The sequence below is a fragment of the Sorex fumeus genome, unplaced genomic scaffold, assembly GCF_029834395.1.
Source record: "Sorex fumeus unplaced genomic scaffold, SorFum_2.1 ptg000122l, whole genome shotgun sequence".
Taxonomy (NCBI): domain Eukaryota; kingdom Metazoa; phylum Chordata; class Mammalia; order Eulipotyphla; family Soricidae; genus Sorex; species Sorex fumeus.
The window spans coordinates 32,264,504-32,291,407 of NW_026606179.1; the positions used below are offsets into that span (position 1 = coordinate 32,264,504).

At 46.7% G+C, this 26,904-nt stretch overlaps 1 non-coding gene across 1 annotated transcript; it reads right to left on the bottom strand.

Moving 5' to 3' along the window:
• Positions 1 to 17,605: 17,605 nt before the first annotated feature.
• LOC130044531 (U6 spliceosomal RNA) lies at positions 17,606 to 17,712 on the bottom strand. The gene has a single exon (XR_008795399.1). It is a non-coding gene; the product is annotated as a U6 spliceosomal RNA (small nuclear RNA).
• Between the last annotated feature and the right edge of the window lie 9,192 nt (positions 17,713 to 26,904).

Sequence of the window (26,904 nt, forward strand, 5' to 3'; positions counted from 1 at the left end):
TTGATAGAGCGTTTAACTTTTTAAGCTTGAAATTATATCAGAATTTAAATGAAGAATATATTTTTTTTAAATACTAAGAAAATAAGTTCTGCTTCAGACATTTTGTTCCATGACCGGAAGGGAAGCAGGCAGACCAGGTGACTGGCATATTTTGGGAGATGGAGGAGGCGGGACTGGTCTGTGTGAGGTGGGTGAAGCAGGACTTAACAGCAGGTAGTAACAGATTAGACCAACCGGGCACAGGGTCGTATCTGAGTGGGCTCAGATTTTGGTTTATGTGACTGGTTGGAAATCGTTACCATCCCCAACAATTGGAAACCCTAAAGGAGAAGCACATGGGGACAGGGAGATAAATGAGCTTATTTTCTATTTGCATCTTTTATTAATGTTTTTAAAATACAAATAATAGGGGCTGGAGTGATAGCACAGTGGGTAGGGCGTTTGCCTTGCACGCGGCTGACCCGGGTTTGATTCCCAGCATCTCATATGGTCCCCCGAGCACCGCCAGGAGTAATACCTAAGTGCGTGAGCCAGGAATAACCCCTATGCATAGCTGGGTGTGACCAAAAAAGCAAAAATAAAACGCACGGTCACGGTCCACGGTCACGGTCCTCCCATTGTTCATCGATTTACTCGAGCGGGCCCAGTAACATCTCCATCATGAGACTTGTTACTGTGTTTTGGCATATGGAATATGTCACGGGTAGCTTGCCAGGCTCTGCTGTGTGGGCGAGATACCCTTGGTAGCTTGCCGGGCTCTCCGAGAGGGGCGGAGGAATTGAACTCGGGTCGGCCATGTTGGCTGCTTGTAAGGCAAACGCCCTACCGCTGTGCTATCGCTCCAGCCCAAAATAAAATGCAAGTAATAGAAAATGTATAGCTCCTTAAATGGTGATGAGCTTCACCAAAACCAAAAGTACAGCTCTGCTGGGGGGGAGAGAGTACAGGGGCAAGGCCCTGGCCTTGTGTGTGGCACTTTGTAGGTTCCTGAGTGCCCACAGGATCCCCCACCCCCATCACCTCCAGGGATGACACCCTTGCACCAGTGGGTGTGCCCCCCCCACCACAAATAAAGCACAAGCCTTGAAGTCAAGTGTGACACCCCATGACTGCAGCTGAAAGGGGAAGGATGGGGGGAGGGGTGCAGTGGGATGAAAACATGGGGTCATTAACATGCCTGAGGCCAGCCAGGGTTTATCCCCAGCTTTCTGGGTTCCAGTGGCATTTCTGGAACACTCTCTCTCTGTCTCTCTGTCTCTTTCCCCCTCTCTCTTCCCCCCTTCCTCTCCCTCTCTTTCTCTCTTCCTCTCTCACTTTAAGTTTTATTTTTATAAAGTCATTCACTGGCTGGAGTGATAGCACAGCCGTAGGGCATTTGCCTTACAAGCGGCCAACATGACCAACCCGAATTCAATTCCTCTGCCCCTCTTGGAGAGCCTGGCAAGCTACTGAGAGTATCTCGCCTGCATGGCAGAGCCTGGCAAGCTACCTGTGACGTATTCGATATACCAAACACAGTAACAAGTCTCATGATGGAGACGTTACTGGGCCTGCTCGAGCAAATCGATGAACAACGGGAGGACCGTGATGATGTTTCAAAGTCATTCACAATAATTTATTACATTCATGGGGCTGGAGTGATAGCACAGCGGGTAGGGCGTTTGCCTTGCACGTGGCCGACCCGGGGTTCGATTCCCAGCATCCCATATGGTCCCCCAAGTAACGCCAGGAGTAATTCCTGAGTACAGAGCCAGGAGTAACCCCTGAGCATCGCTGGGTGTGACCCAAAAAGCAAAAATAATAATAATCATTACATTCAATAGTCCAACACCAATTCCACCACCATTACATCTGCCCATCACTATTATTTCAGTTTCCCAACCACCACCCAAGCCTGCCCCAATAGCAGGCCCTAAAAAATTTATTGATAGCACAGCGGGTAGGGCATTTGTCTTGCATGCGGCCAACCCGGTTCGATTCCTCTGTTCCTCTTGGAGAGTCTGGAAAGCTACCAAGAGTATCCCACCCACACGGCAGAGTCTGGCAAGCTCCCCTTGGCGCATTCAATGTAACAAAAACAGTAACAATAAGTCTCACAATGGAGATGTTACTGGAGCCCACTCGAGCAAATAGATGAACAATGGGAGGACAGTGCTACAATGCTGCATTGTTAACAACTTTATAAAAATAAAAAAAAATTAAAGCAGCTCTTGATTTTATTGAGAAGCAGAGGGCTCAGTGAAGCCTAGAAAAATCTGGTGTTTAGTGGTCCGACTGGAGGATGAATTTGTGAAACCCCGAGGTGTGCAAAGTCCAGGAAGGGCAGAGCCTGATCTGCGCCTCCAGGAGGAGGAGGGGCTGAGCCTGAAATGTGGTTAAGGTCCAGTAACAAGAGAGATGGAAAAATGTCCTTGGGTTTAGTGGCATTCATGTCACCATTCCACAGGAGCGATCAGGTCTGAAGACCTGTTTATCGTAGAGGTGCTGGGATGGAGCGGGGAGAAAATGGTCTGGTAAAGAGAAACCAACCTGCAGAGAAATGTGTGAAGGAGAAGGACGAGATAAGGAGTAGCTGAAGTGAGGCGCGACAAGGGAATAACTGAGAGGAGAACTTCCGAATGACGAGTGATTGGCCGTGCAGGAGAAAGCATGAGGAAATTCCAGGGGTGACCTAGCAGTGCCAGGGATGGAACCCAGCCTCCAGCTCGCAGATGTGCACTAAGCCCATTGAACTCTCTTCGTCCTGGGTTTCCTTTCCTTTCCTTTTCTTTTTTTCTTTTTTTTTTTTTTTTTGCTTTTTTGGGGGGTCACACCCGGCGATGCACAGGGGTTATTCCTGGCTCATGCACTCAGGAATTACTCCTGGCAGTGCTCGGGGGACCATATGGGATGCTGGGAATCAAACCCGGGTCGGCTGCATGCAAGGCAAATGCCCTGCCCGCTGTGACTTTTCTTTTCTTTTCTTTTCTTTTCTTTTCTTTTCTTTTCTTTTCTTTTCTTTTCTTTTCTTTCTTTTCTTTCCTTTTCTTTTCTTTTCTCTTCTCTTCTCTTTCTTTTCTCTTTCTCTCTTTCTTCCCTCCCCTCCCCTCCCCTCCCCTCCCCTCCCTTCCCTTCCCTTCCCTTCCCTTCCCTTCCCTTCCTTCCCTTCCCCTCCTCCCTTCCCTTCCCTTCCTTCCCTTCCCCACCTCCCTCCCTTCCTCCCTCCCTCCCTCCCTCCTTCCCTTCCTTCCTTCCTTCCTTCCTTCCTTCCTTCCTTCCTTCCTTTCCTTTTTCTGGGTGGTGGACACATTCAGTGGTGCCCAGGAATAACTCCTGGCTCTGTGCTCAGGAATTGCTACTGACGGGATTAGGGGGACCATATGGGGCAGAGATCCAACTCCAGTTGGCTACATGCAAGGCGAACACTCTCCCCGCGGTACTATCGCTCTGGTCCTGAGATTTCCTTTCCAAGGGAACTGGTTTTCCCATCCCCACGGCAGCCTCTGCCTCCCTCAGAGTCTGCTTACTGCTTCTGTTGATAAGAAGCATTGAGAGTTTCAAGGTCTGAGTTCACTTCTGTTCCTTCCTTGAGTTAAATTCATTCAGAAGGGCATATTTGCTGTAGCATCGTAAGCAGGATAATGGAATCAGCAGAAGTGCCGGGAATACTGCCCTGCTGACTGCAGCTGGCATGCAGTTGGAGGATATTATGTTGAGTGAAGTAAGTCAGAAGAAGAAAGGGGAGCATCAGTACTGTGGGTAGCGCGTGCCTTAGCCTGTGATCAATCCAGGTTTAATCCGCAGTATCCCATATGGTCTCCTGAGCATCTCCAGGAGTGCACCCTGAGTACAGACCTAGGTTTTCGTACAGTCCTGAGCACCAGTAGACGCACCCTCCCCCCTCCAAAAACAGAAAGATAGATATCAGATGGACTCACTTATCTGTGGTCTAGAGAATACCAGGGCAAGGGAGATCAAGTCACCAAGAGGAAAGAGACCGAGGGTGGGAAAGCAAGAGGTGGATGGAGGTCACAGGGGCAGAGGCTCCTGATGGGGAGAGGTGAGATGTGAGTGTAGATCTGAACCGCAGAACCAGCAAAACTGACAATGGGGGATCCAAACCACCACCACCGAACTTAAAACTGTGCCAGTCAGGGAGGCAGGCTGGGACATGGGAGGGAGCCTGGGGACACTGGTGGAGGGAAGGTGACACTGGTGGAGAAACTTGTATTGGAACATTGTGTGCCTGAAACTCAATTATGGATACATTTGTAAATCACGTGCCTAAATTACAAAAAATAAAAGCAGGGAAAAAAAAGAGTTCACTTTAGTTGGTTGGGGATGAAGCTCGGTCATGTCTCACGTGGGTGAGACCCTGAGTTTGTCAGTTCCGGCACCAAAAGTTCTTTGGGGGCCTGGAGCGATAGCACAGCGGGGAGGATGTTTGGCTTGCATGCAGCCGACCCGGTTCGATTCCCAGCATCCCATATGGTCCCCCGAGCACCACCAGGAGTAATTCTTGAGTGCAGAGCCAAGAGTAACCCCTGAGCATCACCAGGTGTGACCCAAAAAGTTAAAAAAAAAGTACTTTGGTTTTACTCTGATATATATATGTAATATATATATATATATATATATATATATATATATAGTTGTCCACTGTCCTCCCGTTGTTCATCGATTGCTTGAGCGGGCCCAGTAACGTCTCCATTGTTGTTACTGTGTTTGGCATATCGAATACGTCATGGGGAGCTTGCCAGGCTTTGCTGTGTGGGCGAGATACTCTCGGTAGCTTGCCGGGCTCTTCGACAGGGGCGGAGGAATCACGGAGGAATCGAACCTGGCTCAGCCGGCCGGCCGGCCACACACAAGGCAAATGCCCTACCGCTGTGCTATCGCTCCAGCCCATTACATATATATCACACATATATAATTTGTAATACATGTTATATAATATATAATGTTTTTATATATAAGAAATTCTTATATTTTAACCTAGTAAAGAAATTTATATCTTCTATTAGAACTATTTTGGTCCTCTTAATTGAGCGTTTTCTTATTTTAATGAACAGAATTAGCTTGAGTTATTTTTCTCTCTGCAGAGTGAGGAATTACAAGCAGTTTCTAGTATTTGCTTCCGTGGTATTTTTATCCTCCCAAATCTTACATAGGCGTTCTAGTGATGAGAACACATTTGCCCTAGATCTGATCCTTTCTGGCAATGTCTGCCCGTCTTCGAGAAGAGCAGGCTGTTTTTCAAGAAAGGATCTACTTCAATCGCTTGCATTTAGTATGTGGGAAAGTTGGAAAATACATGATTCCAGTCTCATTTGTAGGAACATATTTCCTTGAGTTTAACAGAGTATTCACGTAAAATAGGAAGCAATGAAATTTTTGAATGAATGCAATTCATTATCTTTTAAAGGGCATGAAAAAAGGTTTTTAAAGGGCATGAAAATAAACTGGGGGTGGCAAGGGAGAGGGGGGTGGGAGGGTGGGGGGAGTGGAGGTGGGGGGGTGTCACTGTCACTGTACTCCCGTTGTTCATCGATTTGCTCAAACGGGCCCAGTAACGTCTCCATTTTGAGACTTGTTGTTGTTACTGTGTTTGGCATATTGTTGTTACTGTGTTTGGCATATTGAATACGTCACGGGTAGCATGCCAGGCTTTGCCGTGAGGCAAGATACTTTCGGTAGCTTGCTGGGCTCTCCAAGAGGGGCCGAGGAATTGTACCTGGCTCTGCCGGGCTGGCTGCGCGCCCTACCGCTGTGCTATTGCTCCAGCCCCCCATCCACATATATGTACTTATATATATGTTCCATATATATCCAGATCCATATATATGCATATATATGTGTGTATATATATATATATATGGATCCTCCTTTTCTGAGGCTTCCTTCACAGCCTTCATGACAGTAGCACACCCAGCACAACCGTTGCCTCTCGCTTGGCTACATTTTTCCTCCCCAATGCTTATCACCATTTCACATTCACATTTATTTAGAACATTATATTTTTAATTCCATAAATTGGCTCAGTATCTCCCCTTTCTACCGGAAAGAAAAATATCAGCCAGAAGAAACCTGAGCATGTGTTTGTGTTGTGGACCTAATTGCTTTTTTTTTTTATATTTGCTTATTTTGTTTGTTTGGGGGCCACAACTGACTGTGCTCAGGGATTACTTCTGGCTCTGTGCTCAGGCATTTCTCCTGGCAGAACTTGGGAGACCATCTGGGGTGCCAGAGATTGAACCCAGGTCCGCTGTGTACAGGGCCAGCGCCCCACTCGCTGTACGATCTCTCGGGTCCCTAGACCTTTCTGTTGCTTTAAGCAAAGCTTTAGGGAGAATTGGGCGTCTGGAAACCACAGAGTTCTGAGCTTTTCACTGCAACTGCTGCTGGAGGCCAGAGTCACTGATCTTTCCTGCCTACGAGGGGACAGGAAGTGGCACGCTGGGTGGCCCCATGAGCTGTGGAGAGAACAGGAGGAAAGAGGCATCGGATGTTCCGGGAAGAGTAACGTGGTCGGTGTGGCAGCTACCCTGTGCCTGTAACCTGTCGGACTTCCGGGTGCCAACCCTCCCTCCCTGCCCTAGCATCAGCGTTGGCCCTGGGGTCTTCTTTGGCCCCAGATGGCAGATCAGTAGAGCAAGGAATAGACAAAATACAATAACTGAAAAGGACTTGGATCCTCCACTTTCATTAACGAATACATCATTCCGACAGGAAATCAATACAGAAACATTGCTTTTAACAGACATCTACAGAGCATTCCATCCGAACACATTAGAGGGTCCGGGGGGATGGCTCCAAGGCGTGAGGGGGGGCCTGTCTTGCAGGCATGAGGCCATGAATCCGACCTTTAGTGCCAGCCACATTTTCCCAGCATGGTCACCACCAGAACTCTTCAGCTTGGGACCTCCAGCCCCACGAGAGCACGTTGTCTCTGGAATATACCCAGTTTGTGTGTGTGTATGCGTGGGTGTGTAGTGAAGGACATGCCACTAAAAGATCTTCGAGCACCAGAACCTGGCGCTGGACCCTGGAAAGCACTGAGTGAGAACACAGTGAGCCCAGCAATTCCTGTGGTCAAGGAAAGTGAGCCCCCGCCCCTGGCCATTGCAGGTGGGTGCTGCAGCCAGAAGTGTGGGCCCTGGTGAGCTCCACAACCACATGTGGCTGCATAGAACAAGGCGGTAAGAGGAAGGAGGGGGCAGGAAACAATACAACCACACTCTTCTTAAGAGCACACAGAAAGTTCTCCAGGAGAGATCATGTGTTAAGCCACAAAAGGAAGCATTAATACATTTAAGAAGATTGGCATCAAATCAAGAGTCTTTTCCAACCACAATGAAATGGAAATAGATAATAAAAAGGTCAATGAAAGTAAGAGTTGGGTTTTTTTTTTTTTGAGGTGGGTATTAGGTCACACCTGGCTTTTCTCTGTGCTCACTCCTGGCAGGGCTTGGAGAACCATGTGCAGTGCCAGGGAATGAACTGGGTTTGGTCACTTTATTCCTAACTATCTCTCTGACCCCTAGATCTGGTGTTTAGAACATATGAACAAAGCAGATAGGACTGAAAGGTAGCTCAGTGGGCTGAGCACTAGCTTTGCAGGAAGGAGAGCCAAGTTCCATCCTTGGGACTGCTGCACGGTCCCTTAAGCACTGCAGGGAATGACTCCTGGGCACCGAGCCAGGAGTAGCTCCACACACTACCAGCTACCCTCAGCCCCAATTATAGGATCATTTTAGTAGGAAATTTTATGCATTTGCTTTTTTACCATACCTGTTCAGCGTTCAGAATTTACTCCTGGCTCTGTGCTCAGGGATCACTCCTAGTGGGCTCAGAGGACCATTATTTGGTGCCAGGGATTGAACCTGGATTAGCCACACGTAAAGTAAGTGCCCTACCTGCTCTACTATCTATCACTCTAGCCCTCAATAGATGACTTTAAAAGAAAAAGAAAAGATGCTCACAAAATTGAATGTTTTTTTTTATGATTAAGTCCTCAAGGAAAACAAGATATAGACAGAAAATACCATACAAGCTCACAGTAACATCATGCCCAATGATAAAAGCTAAAAGCTTCTCCTCTAAGATTAGAAACTAAGACAAGGATGCCTGTTCTCACTACTTTTATTCAGCATAGACTGGACATTCTAGCCGAAGCAATTAGGCAAGAGAAATAAAAGTCATTCAATTAGGGAAGGAATTGTAAAAGCTTACGTTATTAGCAGATGGCATGCATTATAACGAGACAACATTCTTTTTTTTTTCTTTTTGGGTCACAGCTGGCGATACACAGAGGTTACTCCTGGCTCTCAGGAATTACTCCTGGCAATGCTCAGGAGACCATATGGGATGCCGGGGATCAAACCAGGGTCGGCCACGTGCAAGGCAAATGCCCTACCCTCTGGGCTATCATTCCAGCCCCAAGAGACAACATTCTAAAGGCTCCACTAGAAGAATCTGCTAGAACACATGAATCCAGTAAAATGGCAGGGTAGAGAATTGGGGTACAGGGCTGGAGAGGGACCACAGGGCTAAGGCATTTGCCTTGCCTGCGGATAACCCCAGTGCCATGTGACTGCCACCCCCACCCCCACCCCCAGCACTGCTGGGAGCAACGCTAACCACAGAGGTAGTCCCCAAATACCACTGAGTGTGGCCCACCCCACCCATAAATCAATAAAATCAGTAGCTTTTTTTTTTCTGAGGGGTGGGGGGACACCTAGGGTGCTTGGCTCACTCCTACAGGACTCAGGGATCATATGTGAATTGACCAGGGTCAGCTGTATGCAAAGCAAGCAACTTACCTGCTGTACTATCTCTCCAACCCTAAAATCAGTGCATTTCTATACATTAACTATGAAGTAATGATCAGGGAAAAAAATTTGGATGCTGCTCAGGGCTTACTCCCGGCTCTGCACGCAGGAATTACTCCTAACAGTACTAAGGGAGCCTTACCGAATGCCAGGGATTGAATCTGGGTCAGGCACATGCAAGGCCAGGGTCCTCCTGCTGGGGCTCCAGTCCCAGAAGAAAAGTTTTACCTAATCTCGCTGGGCTGGGGAGAGAGTTGGAAGGTCTGGGGGATGTTTGGCATGCACAGGGCCCCGGGTCTGGTCCCAGCAGCTGAAGGCTCCCAAGTACCTCTGGGTATAATCCTGTGGCTCCAGCACAACTGGGGAAGCTGCCCACAATAAAATAAACTCATCTGCAGTGACCTCAAAAGGGACAAAATACCCATTAATTCATTTATTCAGGGAGGTGAAGACCAGTTCGTTGAAAATTAAAAAACTTTGGTGAGGGGGTATGGTGCCGCCAGCAGGTCAATCTGTACCTGTGAGGCGAGTGCATCAGCAGCCTCATGGCGACTTCAGACTTCCAGATACCCCAAAATTGCTGCTGTGCCTTTGGCCAGACCCCAAAAACTTGGGGCAAAGTTTATCAAGAAAGTAAACAGCCAAAAGTTAGGTATGTGGGAAACATACCCACAAACCACCTCCGGCTCAGCTATATAATTGGAGGCAAGGCCTCTTTGGTTCCTGATTGAACTGCTTAATGGACATGATCCCAGAGACTCAGAAACGAATCTCAGAACCCAGCGGCTTTAGGTAGAAATGCGTCTGGTCTCTGCAGTAGGCTACCGGTGCTGGGCCAACCCAGGTGGGAATAGGTTTCGTACCTTGGCCTGTTCCCCCTGGCGGCCCAGTGGCCGCCATCCGTCTGAGGCCACTGGATAGTCACATTTGGGCCCCCAGTGACGAGACACACAGGGCCTCACGGGATGAGGGTGGAGCCGGGCTTGTCCTCCCCACCCCAACGAGACCCCAAGTCATTGCCCACGAATGGCCTCTCTGGCTCCTGATCAAGCTGCTTAACGGCCATGATCCCAGAGACTCAGAAACAAATCTCAAAACCCAGTGGCTTTTGGCAGAAATGCGTTCAGACCCCACAGTATGTTACTGTTGCCAGGCCACCCCAGGGAGGAATGGGTGCTGTCCCTCCACCTGCTCCCTCTTGGCGACTTGGTGGCTGTCATCCTCCAGAGGCCATTGGACAGTCAGGCTTGGGTCCGCAGTGATGAAACTTGTTGGGTCTCATGGGATGGGGGGGAGGTGGAGCCGGGCCTGTCTTCCCCACCCCAATGAGACCCCAAGTCATCACCCACGAATGTCGCTCCTCATCAAGCTGCTCAACGGCCATGATCCCAGAGACTCAGGAGCAGATCTCGAAACCCAGTGGCTTTTGGCAGAAATCCCTCCAGATTTAAGTGTTAAAATTTCAGAACTTCAAAACCACATGGCCCTACTGCAGCCACACGACATCATATGTTATTCATAACCAGCAATAGAACACAAATTGTCTATTGTTGCCTTTTCAGCAGATCTGAGTGTTGGGGTAAAATCTTAAATTATGGTGGGTCTGGTGTCGAAATAGTGAATGTGATCAAAGTAGAGAGAGAGTAATGTAGAAATCATCTACCCCACAGGCAGGGGGAGGGTGTGGGATGGGGGTATACTGGGATTTTTGGTGGTGGAGAATGGGCATTGGTGAAGGTACGGGTGTTTCATTGTATGACTGAGACTTAGACCCAAAAGCCTTGTAACTGCTCTCACGGTGATTCAATAAATAAAATTATAAAAAATGGAAAAAGAAAAAAAAAGTAAGGTGGAGTTCATGCACAATTTAATCAGCTAATCAGTGGCTGAATAAATAGCAGTACTCCGACAAAAAAAGAAAGAAAAAAAAAAACTTTGGTGAGGGAAACCAAAGATAAATGAGCAGATATTTTATCCTCACAAATCTGAAGAATTAAATTAACACTGTTTAAATGTCACTACCCCGAGCTGAAGCAATAGTACAGTGGGTAGGGCATTTGCTTTGCACGCGGTTTACCCGGGTTCAATTCCCACCATTCCATATGGTCCCCTGAGCACCTCCAGGAGTCATTCCTGAGTGCAGAACCAGGAGTAACCCCTGAGCATCACTGAGTGTGACCCCCCAAAAAACGTAACTACTCAAGGAAATGTAAGATTCAATGCAATCCCTATTAAAATTACAATGGCTGGGGCTGGAGAGATAGCACAGTGGGTAGGGCGTTTGCTTTGCACGCGGTCGACCTGGGTTCGATTCCCAGCATCCCATATGGTCCCCTGAGTACCGCCAGGAGTGACTCCTGAGTGCAGAGCCAGGAGTAACCCCTCTGCATCACCAGGTGTGACCCAAAAAGCAAAAATAAAATAAAACAAAATAAAATTACAATGGCAGGTGTATACATATATGGCTTTTGGGTCACATCCAGCAGTGCTCAGGTGCTACTCCTATCTCAGTGCCCAGAGCCACTCCTGGTGGTACTCTGGGAACAATACTGTGCCAGGGATTAAATTTGAGCCTCCTTCAGACAAAGGAAGCAGTCCAAACATTTGAGCCACATTCTTGGATCTCTAGTAGTAATTTTCACAGAAATATGGCAAACCAAAAATTTGTCTGAAACCACCAAATACCTCCTATTGCCGAAACAATCTTGTGAAAGAGGAATGAAACTCTAGTTATCATGGTTTCTGATTTCAAACTACACAACAATATGAGAGAAATTAAAATAGAGTAAGATAGTTCTGGCATAACACGGATACAGGAAACAGAATTGAGAGCCAATAAATAAACTGAGACATACATGCTCAGCTAACTATGACAAACCAGCTAAAAATGGACAACAAGGAATAGATGATTCTCAATAAATGGTGTTGACCCAAAAGGAGAGAGAGAACAGAGGGGAATGCCCTGCCACAGAGGCAGGGTGGGATGGGGGGATGAGGGATTGGAGGGATACTAAGATCCTGGGATCCGTGGTGGTGGGAAATGGGCACTGGTGGAGGGATGGGTATTTGATCATTGTATGATTGAAACCCAAGCACAAAATTTGTAAGTCTACAACTGTACCTCATGGTGTCTCACTAATAAAAAAATTTTTTAAATTGTTTAAATAAATAAATAAATGGTGTTGAGGCCAGTGGACAGCCACAAGCAAAAATGGATGAAACTGCATTGCTAGGTTATCTTGTTCTCAAATAAAGTACAGTAGAGATATTAACTTAGTAGCAGTGGCAGTGTTCTCCCGTTGTTCATTGATTTGCTCGAGAGGGTCCAGTAACGTCTCCATTGTGAGACTTGTTGTTACTGTGTTTGGCATATCGAATACATCACGGGGAGCTGGCCAGGCTTTGCCATGCGGGTGAGATACCCTTGGCAGCTTGCTGGGCTCTCTCTGAGGGGCGGAGGAATTGAACTTGGGTCGGCCATTTGCAAGGCAAACTCCCTACCTACTGTGCTATCACTCCAGCCCATGAACTTAGTACTTTAAGTAAAATTCTTAGGGAAAGCGAGCTGTAATCTTTTTTACATCAGTCTTGGAGATGATTTTTGGTATTTGACACCACGAGGAAAAGCAACTGAAGCAAAATAAACTTGTAGGACTACATCAAAATGAAAAGTAAAGGAAACCATTGACCAAAGAAAAAAAGGCCCTGGAGACAGTAGAGGGCATAAGTGCCTTGCAAGTGAAGGACCCCTCTTCAGTCCCCAGACCACATATGGTCCCCCAGGCTCTCTTGAGCCTATCACGGGTGAGGGGAAGTGAGCATGGCAGAGGGGGCTGGACCCAGGATTCTCCAGTATCACTGCCTTTGATACCACATGGGGTAACTACTCAAATAGGGGCCTCCGTTTCTGCACCTGTCAAGAGCAATACGCTTGCTTTGAAGATCACACTGATCTAAGGGCTAATTTTTAAAAATAAAAATAACTCAATAGTACAGAAGATAGGGTAGAGTGTTTGCCAACCCGGGTTCAATCCCCAGCATCCTATATGGTCCCCCAAGCACTATCAGAAATAATTCCTGAGTGCAGAGCCAGGAGTAATCCCTGAGCATCGCCAGGTGTGACCCAAAACCCCCAAAACAAACCAAAACAAAACAAAAACAAAACCTTAAAGAAACAAAACCTCTTTACTGGGACTGAACTATAGTATAGCAAATATATACTTTTGCCTTGTATGAGGCCAACCCAGATTCTATCCTGGGTATCCCATAAGGTCCCCTGAGCACTAACAGAAGGAATTCCTGAAAGCAGAAGCCAGGAGTAACCACAGAGCATCACCAGGTGTGGCCCAAAACACACAATACAAAACAACCCAACTAACCAAACAAACAAAACCCTTTTGCCCTGATACCCAACATGAGCCGGGGTGACACCCAGACATTCAAGCTCGCCCTCTCTGTGATTGGTTTTGACCTGGTGGCCACCTCGGCCTGGAGGAGATGACAGACATTCTCATCAGAAGCTTAGCACTCAGATGACAGCTCTGAGGAGGCGGATGCAGGTGCCTGAGCCTCAGCCCTGAATCAGGACATCCCTGAGATACATCTGAGAGACTGAAGCTCTGGATGGGGCAGGGTTCAGCCTGCAGTCACCGGCGCTGTGCTATGAGGAACTGCAAAATGCCACTGCCTGAGCAGGGACCATTTAAGTGACTTACTCCTTTTTTTTTTAAACTGGTTACCCATTATATTAAACTTTATTATTATTATTAGTTACTTGTTTTGGCATATTAGTTGATTTTTGCCAGGCTCTTCCGTGCGGGCGGAATACTCTCGGTAGCTTGCCAGTCTTTCCGAGAGGGATAGAGGCTTTTGGGGCGACCTCTAATCGCCCAGGTAGGTGTTACCATATTTGAACCCTATCAAATATGGTACGGCAATTCCAGAAGATGGGTATTTAGTGTCTTGTGATGTGTCCGGAAAGCGTCCTGGAGTGTGGCAGCGGCTGGGTAGTGGAGGAAGTGTCAGTAGTGGAAGTCTGCCAGTGGGGTATTTATCTGGGTAGGGTGGGTCTTCTGTGCGCAATCCGATCCCTGGATCTCTGGTGGTTGGTGGAAGCAGAGAGGGCAGGGTAGGGTGGAGCTCCTGATTAGAATCCCTTTGTCACCTGTGGTTGGTGGGAGCAAGCAGAGAATCTCTGTCCCTGGGTCCCTTGAGCCTGGAGTCCAAGGTCTCAGAGAGTTCCGCTTATCTTGTTCTGTGGGTCTTCAGTCATGCATGAGTCTCGGCCAGAGCTGCCACGCGGGTCCAGAAGGCGTCCTGGAGTGTGGCAGCGGCTTGTAGGAGACAGACCTGGGTTCGACCTCCAGCATACCATATGGTCTCTTGAGCACAGCCAGGAGTAATTTCTGAGTGCAGAGCCAGTAGTAAGCCCTGAACATTTATTTATTAACAGGATGAGAATGCTATTCGGGTCTCCCAAAGAAGAATTGAAAGAGCTATGCTTGGAATATCACGTTTCACTCAAATGAGAGAAAGAATCTGGAGTTCTGACATCCGTCGACGATCAAGAATCAGGGACGCTGTCTCGTTTGCCAAGGTGTCAAAAATCAGATGGGCTGGTCACGTAATGAGATTTAAAGACGACCGCTGGACTAGAGCTGTTACTGACTGGATTCCACGGGATGTCAAAAGACCGCGTGGCCGCCCACCTACCAGATGGTCAGCCTTCTTCGTCAAGATCATGAACGATCGGTTTGAGGCTCTTCATGTTCCCAGAGCGAACAGATGCCATTGGGCTACACTAGCGCGCAACAGGGACAAATGGAGACGTTACTGGCGCCCGCTCAAGCAAATCGACGTCTAATGGGAAGTTAAGTGATTATTATTATTATTATTGTTGTTGTTGTTGTTGTTGTTTTGGGACCACACCCAGAAATGCTCAGTTCTGGATCTGCACTCAGGAAATACCCCTGGTGGGAATCAAGGAATCACAAGGGTAGCTGGAGATAAATCCCAGGTCGCCTGTTAACCAGGCAATCAACCTACCCTCTGTGCTATCTCTCCAGCCCATATTAAACTTTCTTTAATAAAAAAGAAAAAGACCAGAGCAATGCAGTCAGGCATTTGCCTTGCACACAGCTGACCCAGATTTGATCCCCAGTACCCGATGTGGTTTCCTGAACTCCACCATGAATGATCCCTGAGCACAGAGCTAGGAGCAAGTCCTGTGCACCACCAAGTACAGCCCCAAAAAAACAAAACAGAAACAAAATCTTTTTTTTTAAATTTTATTAGTGAAACACCATGAGGTAGAGTTGTAGATTTACAAACTTTTGTGCTTGGGTTTCAGTTATACAATGATCAAGTACCCATCCCTCCACCAGTGCCTGTTCTCCACCACCAATGATCCCAGTAGCCCTCTCCCCCCACACCGCCTCTGTGGCAGGGCATTCTCTTTTGCTCTCTCTTTCCTTTAGGGTATTGTAGTTTGCAATAGAGGTATTGTGTATTCAGCACACATCTCACATTCTGAGCAAGTCCTCCAAACATTCTTTGCTTGGTGTTCCCTACTCTCTCTGAGCTACCTTTTTCCTCAGCATATGAGGCCGGCTTCTAAGCCCTGGAGCAGACCTCCTGGTACTTATCTCAACTATTCTTGGGTGTTCGACTCCCATTCTGTTACTTTATATTCCCCAGATGAGTACAGTCTTTCTGTGTCTGTCCCTCTCTTTCTGGCTCATTTCACTAAGCATGGTACTTCCCATGTAGAACCACTTGTATGTAAATTTCATGACTTCATCTTTTCTAACAGCTGGATAGTATTCCATTGTGTAGCTGTACCAAAGAAAACAGAAACAAAATCTTTGGACCCAATGCTTACTTCTGGATATGTGCTCAGGGATCACTCCTGGCAGGCTTGGGTGACCAAATGTGGTGCTTGGGTTCAAACCTGGATTGGCCCAACATGCAAGGCAAATGCCCTGTCACTGGACTATCACTCCATCCCCCCTCGTAAAAACATTTAGGATAGTCTTTAGAACAGCAAAAGATTACATGAGCTGAGACTAGAGAAATATTACAATGGGTAGTGCATTTGCTTGCCTGCAGCCAACCTGAGTTCATTCCCTGACATCCCATGTGGTGCCTGTGCTCTGCCAGGAGGTTATTCCTGAGCACAGAGCCAGGAGTCATCCCTGAGTAGGGCCATGTATGGCATCAACAAACCACCCAAAACAAGAAGATTATGTGAACTTAACCACAGAAGAAAAATCATTGTGGTATAAATTGCTACAGTAGAACCTCGCTATTGAATTCTGCATAAAGATTTTTAAATGAGGAACATAGATTTACATGTAGTACCACTGAGACACTTCTGTGATTCTGAGTGAAATAAAAGTTAGAAACAAAACGCACACCTAAAGGCCAGAGAGTTCAACAGGCTGGGTGCATAGGATGGTCTCAGCATCACATGGTCCCCCAGGAGTAGCCCGGGGGTGTGTGGAGAGGCAGTACAGGCATTACTTGCATGTGGTGACCCAGGTTTGGTCCCCAGCACCACGTGGACACTACTGAATGTGACCCTGGAGCACCAAGTCACGAGTAGCTCCCAATATCACTGGGTGTGCCCCCATCCCGAAGAAAAGCAATATGCACTTCTATACTATGGGATATGTTCGGTGGTGAAGAGCATGTATGATGCCCTGGGCTCCATTCCCAACACCTCAAAATAAATTTAAGGGGATGGAGTGATAGCACATCAGGTAGGGCGTTTACCTTGCATGCGGCCGACATGGGTTCAATTCCCAGCATCCCAGCACTGCCAGGAGTAACCCCTGTGTGCATGAGCCAGAAGTAACCCCTGAGCATCACCGAGTGTGACTCAAAAGGCAAAATTAAATAAATAAATAAACAAATGTAAAGATCAAAAAAGGACAAACTGTACATATCTATTAAAAAAACATTTAAAAAAAAGCCTATGGGGCTGGAGCAATAGCACAGCGGGTAGGGTGTTTGCCTTGCATGCAGCCAACCCGGGTTCGATTCCCAGCATCCCATATGGTCCTCTGAGCACGTCAGGGGTGATTCCCAAGTGCAGAACCAGTAGTAACCCCTGTGTATCGCTGGGTATGACCCAAAAAGAAAAAAAAACAGCCTATGGGTGGGCCAGAGACCTCATACCTGCCTTGTATATGATATACAGTCAACCCTGGCTCAGTCCTTGGCACTGCATACGGTCCCCTGAGCCCTGTCAGAGTAAGCCCTGAGCACAGAAAGATGCAGCCCCCAAGCCCCAGAACCAAAACCAAATCCCAAACCCTGTGTGTGCCTAAGTACGGTGCACATTATATTTCTAGATACTGTTTGTCTCTCTGGACAGTGTGACCCATTCTGGCAGGGTCCACGCTCTATGTCTTACTGCCCTGCCCCCCAGGGTACCTTTCTTAGGAGCCCAATCGTTAGTTAAATACATAAAGTTATTTATATATACCATTTTAACTTTGTGTTAAGTGTCCAGTTCAGTGGCATTAAGGGCATTCATGTTGTTATGAAACCATCACCACCATCCTGGCAGAGAATGGTTTCGATTTCTGCAGCTGAAACTTTGTATCTGTTAAACATTAACAGCGAAGACTCCGAGGCTTGAAGAGGTGCCTTTACTTTCTGTCTGTCTTCCACTACTCTAAGGTTCTCATTAAGTTGAATCATAGAGTATTGTTTGTTTGTTTTGTCTTGTTTTAGAAAATGTTACTTAAAAATTTTTTTAATGAAGCACTGTGAGATACAATTACAAACTTAAAAATATGGAACGCTTTACAAATTTGCATGTCATCCTTGGGCAGGGGCCATGCTAACCGTCTCTGTATCATTCCAATTTTAGTATATATGTTGCCGAAGTGAGCACTCATTTAGAGCACTGTTTTGTTTGTTGTGTTTTGTTTTGGGACCATACCTGGCTGACTATTGACTCTGTGCTCAGGGGTCACTCCTGGTGGGGTCGTGGGACCATATGGGGTGCTGGGAATTGAACCTGGGTTGACCGCATGCAAGGCAAGTGCCCTCCCTGCTGTACTATTGCTCTGGCCCCAGTTTTGGTTGTTTTGTTGTTTTTTCAACTGAATCACTGTGAGGTAGAGCATTACAAAGCTGTTCATGATTGAGTTTCGGTCATGCCTCCACCAGTGTACATTTCCCAGCACCAGTGTCCCCAGGTTCCCTCCCATGGCCCTGCAACTCTGCCCCTCACAGCCTGCCTCTATGGCAGGCACTTCTTTCTGTCTCTGTCTGTCTGTCTCTGTCTGTCTCTGTCTGTCTGTCTGTCTCTCTCTCTCCCCTCCCCCCCGTTTCTATCTCTCTGTTTCTCTTTCTCTCTGTGTGTGTGTGTCCTTCACTCTCTGTCTCTCTGTCTCTGTGTCTCTCTCTGGTGTTTGGGCCACCCCCTATGGTGCTCAGGATTTACTGCTGACCCTGTGCTCGGGGGTTACTCCTTATGGGGCTCAGGAACCTTCTGGAATGTTAGAGATTGAAAGTTACATCGATGTAAGCACTCTACCCCACTATACTATCTATCCAGACCCGACCCACATGTCTCTCTTTTTCTCTCTCTTCCCTTTTTCCCCCTCCCACTCTCTTTCCTACTCACTCTCCCCTTTGGGCATTGTGGTTTTCAAATATTGTTGTTTTGTGTCTGTTTATTTCACTTGGCATTAGGTCTTCACCGGTGTTCTTCCTTTTGTTTTTGTTTTGTTTTGGGGTCACAGCCAGGGTGGGTGCTCAGAGCTTACTACCTGGCTCATGCTGAGGGACCTCTCCTGGCAGGGCTTAGGGGACCATATGAGGTGTTGGGGATTGAGCCCCTGTCAATCTGTGACAGTCAGGCGCCCTACCCGCTTTACTATTGCTCCCGCCCCTACTTTTATCCTTCTGAGATATGGTGTTTCACTTCAGTACAACAGCTCCAAGACCAATGGAGTGTTCATTGTACAAAAACAGATAGTAGGATTTTGCTAGTAGCAACTCTGGATTGTCCAAAGTAATCCAATCCACTTTGGACAACCTGGCAGGCTACTGAACGTAAGCTGCCCACACGGCAGAGTCTGGCAAACTCCTCGTGGCATACCCAATATGCCAAATACCAGTAACAATGATGGGTCTCATTCTCCTAACCCTGAAAGAGCCTTGAATATGGCACTCTTTAAAAATCTCAGGGCTAATCATGTCTGCCCGGAGGGGAAAGGGTGTTGCTCCCTTCCGACCTCCTCCCTCTGGAAAAAAAGATGGCAGCCGCATGGGAGCCTTGTGGACAGCAGATATGAGCCGGGGGTGTGGGGGCGACTAAAACCTCATGGGAAGTGGGGGCGTTCCGGTCTGTCCTTCACGCCCTACCGAGGCCCCCCACAAGCGGCTCTCCGGCACGGCCACGACTCCAGAGCACAGAAACCAATCTCTTAATTATCTGACTTTCAGTAGAAATACTTCCAGGGTTAATAAGTAAAATAGCGGAAATCTAAAACCAACATTTAATTCTTGAACCCAGCTGTAGAAAGCAAATCATTTCACAATGCTTTTTCAGCATATCTGCTTTGGGGGGGGTAAACTCTAAATAATAGTGGTGCATCTTTTATTGAAACAATGAATCTAATCAAAGCAGATAGAGTGTTAACTAGAATTCATCTGCCTCGCATTGGGAGGGGTGGGGAGTGGGGTTTTATTGGGGTTCTTTGTGGTAAAAAATAAGTATTGGTAAAGGGAAATGTGTTTGATATTTGCATGACTGAGACCTAAACCTGAAAGCTTTGTAACTTTTCCCACAGTGATTTAATAAATAAATAAATTATAAAAAAAAATCTCAGGGCTAGGACGAAGGAGACGTTACTGGTGCCTGCTCGAGACAATAGACGAAAAATAGGATGATCGTGATTGTGAACTCTGGATTAGACCCCAGTACCACATGGGCTTCCAACTACTACTAACACTAGGCAGGAAGTGGTACAGGTATCACTAGAAATGACACCAAACCAAACCAAACCTGCCAAAACAACTGGCTAATTGGTCCTAAAACTACTTTACTACTGACCCAAAATTACTGCTTTGAGAAAAATTATTGAAGAGAGACTTACGAAAAGACTTTTCAAGATCCAGTGTTACACAGTCATGAGACTGCATAATTATGGAATGTAATTAAAATTCTATTTTGGTTTTGATTTGTACAGGGCTTGCTCCTGCTTCTCTGCTCAGGGATCGCCCCCTGGTTGTGTTTGGGGGACCATATGGGATGTTGGAGACTGAACTGGGGTTGGCTTCCCTGTACTGCCTTTTTGCCGCTAATTACATTTTTTTTTTCTTTTTGGGTCACACCCAGCAATGCACAGAGGTTACTCCTGGCTCACGCACTCAGGAATTACTCCTGACGGTGCTTGGGGGGGGGACCATATGGGATGCTGGGAATTGAACCCGAGTCATCCATGTGCAAGGCAAACACCCTACCCACTGTGCTATTGCTCCATCCCCCTAATTATATTTTTAAAAATATTTTTGGGGGTTTGGCTACACCCATAGGTGCTCAGGGGCTGGTCCTATCTCTGTGCTCAGGGGTGACTTTGATGGTGCTGCAGGGACAATATGAAGTATGAGGGTCAGACATAAAATGATTGTGTACAGGACACGTGTCTTACCGCCCCTACTATCTCACTAGGCCATGTAATTAAATACTTTAACATAACAGAAAGTAACATTTAGGACTAAAGGTCCAGGACTGATCACTGGCACTGCCGGTGTGACCCCTAAACAAATACTCACACACACACACACACACACACATAGAAATTTAAATATATAATTACCATATGATCCAGCAAGTTCATTCCTATATAGTGAGCCAAAAGAATGGAAAACAGATCTTCAAAGAAAGCTTGCACCTGAGTTTACAGCACTGTTTAAAGAGTTGAAAAAAATGTCAACACAACCCATAAATGTGTTCATAGATGAGTGGGATTCATAATGTAAACCATCAAATGAGTCACAAAACAAAATGAAATATGAGCACATTCTATACATAGATGAACCTGGAAGGCAGCATCCGAGCCAGAAGACCACAGAGACCACAGAATATATGATTTCCTTAAAAATATATTTTTATTTTGTCACCATGATGTACAGCGCGGTTTATAATAGTTTTAAGCTACAGTGTTCCAATTCCGAACCCCCCCACCAATGTCAGTGAACCCCCACCAATGCCCCAAGGTTCCTGCCCACCCCTGCCCCACCTCCATACACACACTTCATTTTTAAAATGATATATTGCATTAAATTTTATTTTTTACTTGGACCTCATTATGATAATAACCATGCCTTATCTGTCATTCATAAACCTGTGCTTCATTTTATATGGAAAATCCAACGTAGGCAAATCTGGAGAGAGGGAAAGCCAGGGCCCTGGGGAGGTGAGAGTCGGGGGAGACTGCCCAGTGGGGTAAGGAAGTTGTTTGGAACTGGATAGAGAGGCCGGGGTGCATAACGTCATAGACGTACTAAGCCCTGCTGAACTGTACCTGTCTTATGGCTAAAATGATGAGTTAGAGAAAATCGAGCAATTTTTTTAAGAAATAGTAAATTAGGCCAGGAATATGGGTCAAGTGGTCAAGCACTTGCCTTACTTGTGTGAGGTTCTGGGTATGATTTCTGCTATGGGATTGTCCCCTGAGCACTGCTGGGAGTGACCCCAACACACACACGCACACACACACACACACACACACACACGGGCCAGCACCTCCACATACTGGTGATAGCAGTGAGAATGGCCAAAGTACAAAAAATTACAGAATGTGGGGCTGGAGCGATAGCAAAGTGGGTAGGGTGTTTGCCTTGCACACGGCTGAGCTGGGTTCGATTCCCAGTATCCCATATGGTCCCCCGAGCATCCCCAGGAGTAATTCCTGAGTGCATGAGCCAGGAGTAACCCCTGTGCATTGCTGGGTATGACCCAAAAAGAAAAAAAAAATTACAGAATGTTAAAGAAACACATTCATGAAATTGAGTCCCTTCCTCCCCGCATCCACAAAGGTTCTATTTCACAGTGATTCAATAAAAAATTAAGCTTAAAAAATAAAAATTAAATTAAAAGTAATCCCCACCAAAAATAAAATAAAATAAAATAAAACTGTATTAGTCAATGGAGAAAAAAAAAAGGGAACACATTCAGGGAGCGGAGAGATAGGATAGCAGGCGGGGGTGCTTGCCTTGCACACAGCTAACCTGGGTTCAATCTCAGCATCCTCTATGGCCCCCTGAGCACTGCTAAGAGTGATTCTGAGTGCAGAGCCAGAAGCAATCCCTGAGCATTGTCTGGTGTGCAGGTGTAGCTCCCAAACCAAAAAGTAAATAAATAAACACATACTTTGAGTCCAATCCTTGAAGGCAATGATTGCAAATAGTTTCTTGTAAATATTTTTTTTCTTTTCCTTTCTTTCCCATTGAGCTAGTGAGAGAGAGGGAGAGGGGAGAGAAAGAGAAAGAAAGAGAGAGAGAAAGAGAGAGAGAGAGAGAGACCAAGCACCAAGGGGCTTTCCAGAAGTAGAATGTTGAGGGTACCCATCTCAGTTGGAGATGTGGGTGAATTTCGAAGATGGAGAACGTGCCAAGTTTTCTTTCTTTTTTTTTTTAGATAATAAATTATATTCTAAATTTAAAATGTCTGCTAAAATAAAGTACAAAAGCATTATTTGGGGGCCACAGAGATAATTCAACAGGCAGCGTGTGTGTGTGTGTGTCTGTGTGTGTGTGTTGAAACCTGGCACCACGTGGTGCCCTGAGCATCTTTGGCAGGGACCAGCCAAACACAGCACTGGGTCCCCAACCAACACCCAAGGAGCAAAGCATAGATTATTTTAGGGTCCCTCCCCTTTGGTTTAAACGCATATGTTTAAAGATAAGTTTAGGGGCTGGAGCAATAGTTTAGGGATAAACTTTAGGGACGCCTTGCACGCGTCCGATCCGGGTTCAATTCCCAGCGTCACATAAGATCCCCCGAGCACTGCCAGGAGTAATTCCTGAGTACATGAACCAAGAGTAGCCTCTGTGCATCACTGAATGTGACCCAAAAAGAAAAAAAATTAAAAATAAAGATAAGTTGGGGCTGGAGAGATAGCACAGCGGGTAGGGCGTTTGCCTTGCACGCGGTCGACCCGGGTTCGATTCCCAGCATCCCATATGGTCCCCTGAGCACCTCCAGGAGTAACTCCTGAGTGCAGAGCCAGGAGTAACCCCTGTGCATCGCCGGGTGTGACCCAAAAAGCAAATAAATAAATAAATAAATAAATAAATAAAAATAAAGATAAGTTTAGTTCATGGTGACTTGGGAAACATATCACCTTAGAAACAAACATGAACTTCCATGGAGTTAAGTTTCTCAACCTCTAATAGAATTCCTTGGGGGAGGGGGAGAGGGGGTATTGTCACTGTATGCTCACAGGTGTCCCCCAGAGCTGCATTCCGGGCTACAGTGCTCACAAGTTTTTTCAGTGGCGGTGCCCTGACCTGGCTGCAATGCGATGGGGACCCCTTGCAGTGCTGGGGATTATGGCGAGCAGAGCTATCAGCCACAGAAGCTGCCAGCTTGCGCTCCGTGCATGCAGAGCCATGGGGCATCCAACTCAAGGTCTCACTTGCCTTACAAGCATTGTAGCCACGGAGCTGGCTCTGGTCTCTGCTGGGCCTTCATACTCAGTCTTCTTCTCTTCTTGTCCCTGCGTGGGAGTCCACGGCTATGCCACCAAAACACCCTGTCCCACTGGAGCTGTCCATTTCTTGTGTCCCTCTGGTAGTTGGATTCAAGTCCACTGAAAAAAAAAACTTGAATTGGGGCTGGAGCAATAGCATAGCGGGTAGGGAGTTTGCCTTGCATGAGGCCGACCTGGGTTCGATTCCCAGCATCCCATATGGTCCCCTGAGCACCGCCAGGAGTTATTCCTGAGTGAAAAGCCAGGAGTAACCCCTGTGCATTGCTGGGTGTGACCCAAAAAGAAAAAAAGAAAAAGAAAAAGCTTGAATGTTGGAGTCGGAGTGATAGTACAGTGGGTACTTTTGCCTTGCCAGGATTCAATCCCAGGCATCTCATACGGCCCCCCGAGCACTCAAGGGTAACCCCATGAGCATTTCTGGGTGTGACCCAAAAATGAAGGAGAAAAAAATAGCTTTAATGGCCCAGAGACTAGAAAACATAGACCCATGGACTCCTGGCCACTAGCAAGGCCCCAGACTTAGGCCTCTTCCTATCCCTGTGTTAACTGCTGGTGAAATGAAAGGTATGTATCTATGTAGAAATAAATGACAATGTCAAAGTCATTAACCATTCAAATATTTCCTGAAAAGGATGCTACTTGGGTCTAGAGATCACAATTATTTTTCTTTTTTTGTGAAGCAAGATAGTTTTTATTAAATGAAATTTAGAAAGATGTGAGGTGAGAGGAAGAGAGGAAATTCATGTATAAGAGAGAGAACGGGCTTGAAGAGCCAGCAGAGAGTGATAAGGGTCTTGATGATTTTTGTGGGGAATCCCAGCAGTTCTTAGGAGGCCTGGGGCAACTTCTGCAAATGAGTGGATGTGACAGTTCAGAGCTGTATCCTGAAGGTGCAGTGCTGATCAAGCCTGTTGGTGCCAGAGGCCATCAGGGTCACCCAGCCAGTGCTTGAGGGCCACAAAGTTATATCTGGAGGTGCTGGGTGATGCTTGAGTGGCAACATGAGGCGAGCATATGTAAGGTTGACACTCCACAGTTGTGAGCTATCTCCTGACCCCCAGTCTTGATCCTTATAGAATTCAAAGTCATGACCACGTTTGAGCCAATTAACAAGAAGTTGAGAATGAAGAGATAGCACAGGGGTAAGCGTACATTGCTTGCATGTATCTGACCCTGGTTGGATCCCCAGAACCACCTATGGTCCCCCAAGCACAGAGCCAAGCCCTGGGTGTGGCCCCCAAAGCCAATATCCCTGCCAAAGATTGTTAAACAGATTGAACAATCAAATTGATACAGTGTTAGTGTCACCATAAGAAACTGTGTTTTGCCCCAGAGGAGGATGGGTGAGACCCCTCCCGTCCCAAGGGACGCAGCCCCAGGAGCTGCATTCCACATGTTCAGGCCAAGCTTCTCCTAGGAGTGAACCTATTCCTGGACACCTCAGACAACACACCCTACCCTTATTCCAAGAATACCGCACCACATTTGACAGGGCTCAAAGTAGGAGACAACCAATCTTTGATGGAAATTTTTTTTACACATACATACATATATATGTGTGTATACACACACATATCTCATTCTTGCTTTGGACAACCTGGCAGGCTACTGAATGTAACCTGCCCACATGGCAGAGTCTGGCAAACTCCCCGTGGCATACCCAGTATGCCAAATACCAGTAACAATGATGGATCTCATTCTCCTAACCCTGAAAGAGCCTTGAATGTGGCACTTTTTAGAATCTCGGGGCTAGGATAAAGGAGACATTACTGGTGCCTGCTCGAGGCAATTGATGAACAACAGGATGATTGTGACCATTATATATATATATATATATATATATATATGCACACAAGGCTCAACCTCTAACAACATGTTAGCGATATCTTGTAGAAGGACTTAATGGCCTTTGGGTGAAATACAACAGTCTCCACCTTCTTTCCTTTAAGGATAATTTTTTGTATCATCTTCAGCAGTTTTTCATAACAAACAGTACAAAATATATTATTTTGATTCTGCTTTGGGACAGCGATTGGGGTTCGGGATGAAGACATCTGAAATATGGTGGTGGGAAGGTGTAATGATGGTGGGATTGGTGCTTGAATATTAAATGTAATGAAATATTGTGAACTACTTTATAAAAGTAAAGGCCCTCCCGTTGATCATCGATTTGCTCGAGCGGGCCCAGTAACGTCTCCATTGGAGACTTTGTTGTTACTGTGTCTGGCATATCGAATACTCTCGGTAGCTTGCCGGGCTCTCCGAGAGGGGCGGAGGAATCGAACTCGGGTCGGCCATGTTGGCCCTTGTAAGGCGAATGCCCTACCCGCTGTGCTATCTCTCCATTAAAAATTTATAAAAAAAAAGAAGTTGTGTTTCATACGCACACACACACACAATTACTATTTAAGAAGCTGGACAGGGGCTGGAGTTGTATTATAGTGGGTAGGGTGCTGACCGTATCGCCAGCCAACCCGAGTCTGGCATCCCATGTACCGTCCCCCAAGCACCATGAGGAGGAATTCCTGAGCATAGAGCCAGGAGTAAGCCCTCAGTACCACTGGGTGTGGCCCCCAAACCAAAAAGAAAATAAAAAGCAGCACCTAACCTGACTCACTATTTTTCAGCTATCCAATTCACAGACACTGTTTAATCATTGAACTTCTATTACGGTTGCGTTTTCAGGTCCAGTTTCAGAACTTTGTCCGAGGTCGATAATCTTGTGTTTCTGTGGTCACAGTCCCTCCCTGATCAGCAAGAGTGAGAATTTTTGTCTCAAATGTTCTCTGGATCTTGGTGAATTAGCTCTCAGCATTTCTTTCTCTGTTGGCTGGGCGTGGAAGGGTAGGGAGAGAGCTTGTGACTTACCGAGTGATTGTGTCTCACTCAGGGGCTATTTCTGGCTCTGTGCTCAGGGATCACTCCTACTGGTACTCAGGCGGTCATAAGTGGTACTGAGGATTGAACCAGGGTTGGCCGTGAACCAAGGTTGGCAAGCAAACCCCTTACCCATGTACTATCTCTCTGGCTCCTCGGTGCTGCTTCTTCTTTTTCCTTTCCATTTTTTTTTTGGTCTTGGGGTCACACCCAGCGGTGCTCTGGGGTTACTCCTGGCTCTGCACTCAGGAATCACTCCTGGTGGTGCTCAGGTACCCTGTGGGATGCCAGAGGTTGAATTCGTGTTGGCTGTGTGCAAGGCAAGTGCCCAACCTTGCTGTGCTATGACTCAGGTCCCTTGGTGCTTCTTGAATCTCTTATACATGCTAGTTTCAAATCAGAAAATCAGATCAGGGGCTACAGGCTTGAAGCTGTCCCATTATCACATTGCCCCAGGTTTACCCAAGAGGTCACCTTGA